Below are 8,378 nucleotides of genomic sequence, written 5' to 3' on the forward strand. Positions count from 1 at the left end.
CCTTATCTGCTGTAATGGTATTTGGCACAGACATCATTTCTTTTTTTTTCCTTTTTAATATTTATTTATTTATTTTTAAAGAGTATGAGCAGGGGAGGGGGAGAGAGAGAGAGAGAGAGAGAGAGAGAGAGAGAGAATCCCAGGCAGCCTCTGTGCTACCAGGCACAGCCCCACACAGGACTCCATCTCACAAATCATGAGATCATGACCTGAACCGAAATCAAGAGCCAGACACTTAACTGACTGAGCCACCCAGACACCCCAACACAGACATCACTTCTGATCAAGAACCTTGATAGGCCTATGCTCATGGAATTCACTGGTCTCACCACATTCCCATCATTCTGAAGCAGTTGGCTTGGTAGAATGGTGGGATGGCCTTTAGAAGACTCCGTTACAGTGCCAGCTAGGTGGTAATACTAGGGCTGGGACTGTGTCCTCTAAGATGTGGTATAAGTCAGTATCCAATATATGGGACTGTTTCTCTCATAGCCAGGCTTCACAGGCCCAGGAATAAAGGGCTAGAATTAGAAATGGTCATTTTTACCCCTAGTAACCTGCTAGGAAAAATTTTGCTTTCCATCCCCTTGACATTGGATTATGCTTGTCTGGAGTTCTTAGTTCCAGTGGGAGGAATGTTTCCATAAGGAGACACAACAGTGATTCCATTGAACTGGTAGTTGAGACTGTCACCCAGCCTTTGGAGCTCCTCATGTCTGTCAGTAAACAAGTAGAGAAAGGGATAACTGTACTGGCCAGTGATTGAGCCTGACTACCAAGGGAAAAATGGGCTGCTACTATCAATAGAGGTAAGGAAGAGCATGTGTGGAATATAGGAGATCTTTAATGGCATCTCCTAGTGCTCCCAGGTCCTGTGGAGTAATAGGAAACTACAGCAACCCAGTTCAGGACAGCTAATGGCTTGGGTTCTTCAGGTATGTAGGTTTATGTCACCTCACCAGGCAAAGAACCACAGCCAGCTGAGGTCCTTGTCAAGGATGAAAGGAATGTGGAATGCCTAGTGGAATAAGATAGCTACAGAGATTACGTATACATATAAAGGCTACGTACACATATTCATGTAAATATGCATATAAAGAAAGCTATGACCACATGACCAGTTGCTAAAACAAGGACTCATAGTTATGGGTATTTCTTCCTTACTTTTTAATGAATATGGTTGTATATATGTATTAACCAAATATGTTTGTTTTCTTCCCTCTCCTCTCCATAATGTAAGATATATTAATAATAAGGTTATACTTCAGTATGTAAGTTATAGAAGTGTGCATATTACTCAAGGACTTTGCATCCTCTTCCAGGGAATGGGTCAGTATGTTTTCTAATGTATGTGGGTTATTTGTATCATGTTAGTGGAAGTATGACTTTATTATTGACTTTATTTGGAGATTAAGTATGGCTTAAGGAGATGTATATGAGTGCCAGGTTGACAAAGGATGGAGTCTGATGATCATTTTGATGTGTCAGCTTGACTAGGCTGTAGTCCCCAGTTATTTAATCAAACATAAATAACGTTTAATTGAACTGTTGCTCTGATGGTATTTTGTAGATGTAATGAAAGTCCATAATTCATTGACTTTAAGTAAGGGAAATTATTCAAGATAATCTATGTGGGCCTGAATCAATAAATTGTAAGGCCTTAAAAATAGGGCTGGGGTTTCCGTGAGAGAAGAAATTCCATCTGTGAAAAGCAGCTTCAGTCTGTGCTCATGAGCTCCAGTCTGCCCTTCCTGAGGACCTGCCCTGTGGATTTCAGACTGACTTAGCCAGCCACCACCTGGTGGAAGCCAATTCCTTGCAGTTAATCCTTTAGTATCTCTTACACACACACGTGCACACGCGTGTGCATGTGTACTTCTGCCTCTATCTCCTACTGGTTCTGTTTCACTGCTTAAACCCTGATCAAGATAGCCTCAGATGTCCCTAAAAAGCTTTTGTCCTACTGCACTAAATATGCAGGGTAATCTAGCAGAAAGCTCCCCCTGCCAATATTTTCTACTCAAAGTCAGTCTGATTTTTTTACTCACAATACCTTCTGAAACTCAAGTGGAAACATTTGGCAGTGAAAAGAACCAGCACCCACACATCTTCTAGCATGTGGGAGAAATGTGGCCAGACACCAAAACTTCACATTAGAAATCATATCTGCCTCTGTTACTATTTCTAAATATTATTTGGTTTTGCTTGTGAATTGTTGTAAGATGTGTAAAAGGGAGTTCTGAGATAGACCAATGGGAAAAACAGAAAAATTAAAAATGATGTAGTTTTGAGAAATAGCAGGTCCCAGTAACCTGCACAGTCATTGTCATTTTAACTGATAGATCCTTGCCTAGACCTGGATTAAGTACAGAAATAGTTCAGTAGGTTTTGTTTTAGTATTTACAGTCAGTGTGCTGTAATGTGCCAAATACATTGCAGAAAATCAACATGCTATTCAAAATCATAAAACCAAAACCAAGTCTAATGGGAAAAATGGGATATTAACACAATACAAAAAAGATTTATCAGTGACATATTTTAAAAGAATAGGAACCTAATAAAAATAATAAAATGTTGTACGTGTTAATGGTAATGAAATATATAAACACCACAATAAATATGGCACTTTACCTTGGGAAAGACCTGAAGTTTGCCTGTGGACTGGTGCATTGGAAGGACTGCAGCTTGTGAGCTATTGTGAGGTAGAGGAAGGGAGGTTATACAAAACTGGACAGAAAGCTGAAATACCACATGTGTATGAGTGTATCTCCCAACACTGGTAGCGATCTGGGGTAACTGGTAGATATTTGAGGTGTATGTGAATATGCATTTTGCTACACACCTCACTTCAACTGGGCACGATATTCTCTATTCACCTAGTGTTTCTGGGTGAGGAGATAGCATAGATCAGTCACTGGAACACATATGCATTGCCAAAAAAGTGTGATTACAGGACTGACTGTACTACATAAAGAGATCACCATCCTTTATCTGTATTCTCAAAATCTCAAAAGTTCTTTGGAAGTTTGGCATAGATTTGTTTATTAACAAAACAAGGTGACTATAGATGTTTTCCAGAAATACTGCATTTGGTTATAAAATGCTGTCACAGACCCCACTGGGGTCTAAATGTACCTTTATACAATCTGAAAAATTCTGATGTCTTTTTTTTTTAATTTTTTTTTAACGTTTTTATTTATTTTTGAGACAGAGAGAGACAGAGCATGAACAGGGGAGGGGCAGAGAGAGAGGGAGACACAGAATCTGAAACAGGCTCCAGGCTCTGAGCAGTCAGCACAGAGCCCGACGCGGGGCTTGAACTCACGGACCGTGAGATCATGACCTGAGCCGAAGTCGGACGCTTAACCGACCAAGCCACCCAGGCGCCCCTGAAAAATTCTGATTTCTAAAACACATCTGCCCCTAAGGGGATAGGGAACAGTAGAGTGTATTATTGAGTGCTTTGTGTCAGGCATGACGATGGGTGCTATAGATGAAGAATAAACAAGGTGTAGTTCCCCATACCCAGGGAACTTGCAGTCTAAGAGCTAAAGCATGCTGTGTTGTTAGAGTAGATGTCTGTACATGCACAAATGGAGAACAGAGGACTTCTTTCTGGCTGGAGTGTTCAAGAACGTCTTTCCGGGGAACATAACGCCTGGAATGTGTTTAAAGGAACAGTTAGGAGTTCTCTAGGCAAAGGCAGAAAGGTGTTCCAGATAGAAGTCCATGTGTGAAGGCGTGAAAGCAGAGTCACAGAAGATCCCCAGTGACTACTTTAATATCATACAACGTGGTGTTTGCTAGGGCTGCATAGCCAAGTGCTACAGAATGGGTGACTTAAACTACAGTTTATTTTCTTGATTCTGGGGGCTAGCAGTCTAAGATCAAGGTGTCATTGCTGTTTGTTTAGGCTTCTTTCCTTGGCTTGTAAATGGCCGTCTTCACCTTGTGTCCTCACATGGCCTTCCCTCTATGTGTTTCTGTGTCCTGATCTCTCTTTATAAGGACCCCAGTCATATTGGATTAGAGCCCACCTAAGGACCTCTTTTTACCTTAATTACCTCTTTAAAGGTACTCTGTCTCTGGGGCATCTGGGTGGCTCAGTTAGTTAAGTATCTGACTTTGGCTCAGGTCATGATCTCACAGTTTGTGAGTTCAAGCCCTGCATCAGGCTCTGTGCTGACAAGTTGGAGCCTGGAGCCTGCTTTAGATTCTGTGTATTCTTCTTTCACTACTCCTCCCCTGCTTGTGTTCTCTCTCTCTCTCTCTCTCTCTCTCTCTCTCTCTCAAAAATAAACATTTTAAAAAAAGACTCTGTCTCCAAATACATATTCTGAGGCACTTGGGGTTTAGGACTTTAACATATGAATTTTGAGGGGACACAGTTCAGCTTGTAATATGTGGTGTGGCTCAAAAGATGTATGAGGAAAGCACACAGAAGCCAGAGGAAGCTGTGGTCAATTATCACTGGGCTTGGTGACTTGGGAAAAGCTTCAAGGATGTAGGTCTTGAAGGATGAATAGAATTTCATCATGTTGAGAAGGAAGAAGATGACATTTCTTGCTGAGGAAACAAAAATTCCAAACTTTAGTCCTGGCTCAGAGTTCCACAACATATGCCATAGCCCATCCACCTAAGTGTCCAGGACCTGATACTTCCTGGTCACTGCCTTCTCTGCCTGTGACCCCTGACTTGAAAAAGCCACAGTCACTACCATCCCTGGGCCTCTCACCTTTGTTCCAGGCACCCCTGCCCTCTTCTAAAAGTATTATTGATCCTGTCTCTTCATATTCTGAATCGGCATAACAGCAAATGTCTGCCTCTCTCTGTGTTTCCCCAGAAAAGGAGACAACTCTTCCTTCTTCCCTCCTGACTTGACAGCCAGCATGATAACCTTCCCTCCTGTCTGGAAGTAGAATCTCAGTCCTCAGTCTTCTCATGATGTGGCACTGGAGAGCACTCCTGCCTGACATGCCACCGACTCCTTAGTCTTAGTTGAAATGTGTTGGGATTACTGGATCTGGTAAAAATGTGATAGCCACCAAGTGCTTGTGTATCACTGTACTTCTGGTCATCTTTTTTAACAGAATAGTTTCTTCTCAAAAGCATCCTCATGTTCCAGAGCTAAGAAAAATTTTGTGAAATTCCCCTTAAATTAGTAAAATTATAGGATTCAGACAGTTGCTGTGTACTGTGTCCTAATGTACACTATTTGCCTACATGCTTGAAATCAGAACTTTACCTAAAACATTAGGTTTATTTAACCAGAATGTTTCAGTCAACTCACTTGAGTTTACTGAGCAGTGTACTCTGGAGTGTAGGGGAGGTTTGTGTATCAAATATATGGTACCTAAAGAAAATAAAAGATTTTTGAAAGAGGGGCACCTGGCTGGCTCAGTCAGTAGAGCATGTGACTCTTGATCTCGGGTTGTAAGTTCAAGCTCCCACATGTAGAGATTACGTAAAAGTAAATTAAAATATTTTTGAAAGAAATAATGAAGACAAGTGATTCCCAGGGTATGTTCAGAGGAGCACTTGTCATGACAGAGACCAGAAAGTCAGCTTTGGGAAGCACTGCATATTCTCTGCTCTTTTGGAAAGCAATAATGATATCAGCATATTAAAGACTCTGAAAAGCTTCACAGTAAAGAAACATATTTAACTTTATTTTACCTGCATTCTCAAATGTAGTGGTCTTTGAACAAGAAGCTGGCACCAACCATAGAGCACATTCTGAGAAACCCCAGACCAAGACATTTATGATGCTTAAAATGGAGTATGATAAAAAAAAATTCTGGGGGTGCCTGAGTGGCTCAGTCTGTTGAGTGTCCAACTCTTGATTTCGGCTCAGGTCATGATTCCAGGGTTGTAGAATTGAGCCCCCATGCTCAGCGTGGTGCCTACTTGAGATTCTGTCTCTCTCTCCCTGTGCCCCTCTCCCCTGTTTGTGCACTCTCTCCCTCTAAAAAAATTTTTTTTAATTCTTTTTCTCCTCGGGAAGTGTATCATATAAATCCAATGCAGATAAATTGTATGCTTTCATTATTTTAGGTTTAGAAATGAAAATATAAGATTTGCATCCTTATGACAAATGGAAAATGAATCAGATTTGCTTGACTTGCCCAGGGATTTTTAATTTTTAGAAGCTTCTATGTAAACTAGCAATTATGATGCTGCAGCCATCAAATGGCATGTAATTATATCTATGAAATAATGGATAATGTGCACTCTTTTAAATGAAAAAAATCCCTAAAGTAATTATTAGATGATGAAAATAAATTAATTCAGTTCAGTACTTAAAGAATGAAAATTACTGTCATTCCTGAAGCAGTCTATATGCATATATAGGTTCTTTCATGTGAAAAATTGCAACAGAAAATTGCAGAAATATTAAGAAAATATGGCACCCACTGCCTTTTCTACTATAAATTCAGTCTTAGAACTTAAAATGGTAAATTTCCAGAGAGGCTGGTAAGCAGATGTTTCATAGCTAGTAAGAAATGGGGTCAGGATTCGAGCCAAATACTCTTGTCTCTGGGGCCCACACATTTAACCCCTAACTAGAGCTGTAACCAGTAATAAAACAAATTTAGTGGGAAGAACATTTCTTCCTTCTCTTTCCCTTCTTCTCCCACTGTCCTAACCCCCCAACAAAAGTAAATTTATGTTATAAAATTCTAAAATGCTGTCTTAAATATGCTAATGTTGGAGAATACTTTGCTGAACTATATATACTTCTAAAGTATGGCAGTTGTATTTTGGAATACTTAACATTAGCATTGCAGAAGTGTTCTGTTTTGCTACATCGTTAAAATTGCTTTGATCTTTTAGACCCCCATAGGTACAAAAATAGTCACAGGAAGAGTTGGTGTTATCTGTGAAGAAAATAGCTGCTGGTAATGACCACACACTTAATCCAGTTGAGTCTGTGGAGACAGTGCAACCCCCAAATCATAAACTGATCATAAAATAGTTTATTTAGTGGGTATTTATAGACATATGCTCAGGTTTTCATAATGGTTGTTGTGCAGTAGAATTGCAAATGTTTCATAAAATTTAGCTACTTGCTTTATTCATGTGAGAGATCTTATACCAGACTTTGAGAGTCAGGTGGGGAACCAAGTAAGTCTAACTGCCTCTCTGATTTATAAAACTTCATTTCCTATTAATGTTGCTTAGTTATGGTTTGCTATCTGAATAGAGGGTGGATCTAAATGTCATTCCTGAATCTTTTCATAAAATTAATTCTGGAAAATTAATTAATTGCCCCAATCAATAGTAAAATAACCATAAAAACAAATATTTAAATTTTATTTCAGATGTAAAGATATTTATGACAGGAGATGTAGTTTGGAAATGAGGAGGCAATTTATTTTTTATAACTGAGATGTGACCAAACACTAAGACTTTGGAGCATACTTGTGAGCTTCTGTGTTCTGATTCCTCTTCCAAAGAGAGATTGGTGTTCTTAGGACTTACGGTCTCTTTTTCCTGTTGTAAGAAGGACTGGTTGTTGGATGGATAGTTCAAGTAGGTTTTACTGTTCTCTTACCTTCGTGATAATAACTAAGGCATTGCCAAAACAGCTTTTCCTGAGTAACTCGTGAGAAGTGCATTGACATTTGGACTTTGACACATCTTTCAGGATAATATGTGTGTACTCATGCCAAGTGAATGCCCATATAATGTGCAGTACAGAGTGCCAGAGTGCCTGGTTCACAAGCAGTCCTCAAATGGGGCCAGCTCTACAGACAGATCGCCTAAAGGAGGCCATTCTGTGCTTGCAAGAAGTCCACCAGGTTCTCCCAGCTAAGGTTTCCGTATCCTGGTGTCCTCCCCAAGGCTTTCTTTGTCCTGTCCTTGACTTTGTATTCAGCTCCTTCCAGATTCATTTCACTTCCTATCTTCCCCAACAATATGACCAGTGCAGACCAATTTTATATGGTGGCTGCCACCATTCGGGCATGAAGCAATACAAAGGACCATATAATCCTTTTTGGCTGGTATAGAGCAATTAATTAAATACACAACTAGTTAGTTAAATACACCCATTAGTTAAATACACAACTAACCTGTTGTTATTCTAAGAAACTGTAATTTAATTTGTCTTCCATTGTGGTTAATTTGGTTCCAGCTCAGCTAAACACCACCAAACCTACCTTGACTTTAGAGCAAGTGATGATTTTTTTCCCCTGTCCATAAATTCTGACATAACCTGATGTTCTCTATTTAGTTTAAAAGCTAGATTTGTGGGTCCAGACTGGGGGTAATGGTGTAATAACTGATACTTTTAGAATTTGCTATGGTGTTTTAGAATATTTTTTCTTTCTTTCTTTCTTTCTTTCTTTCTTTCTTTCTTTCTTTCTTTCTTTCTT

This window comes from Panthera uncia, chromosome B1 (assembly GCF_023721935.1).
Source record: "Panthera uncia isolate 11264 chromosome B1, Puncia_PCG_1.0, whole genome shotgun sequence".
NCBI lineage: Eukaryota > Metazoa > Chordata > Mammalia > Carnivora > Felidae > Panthera > Panthera uncia.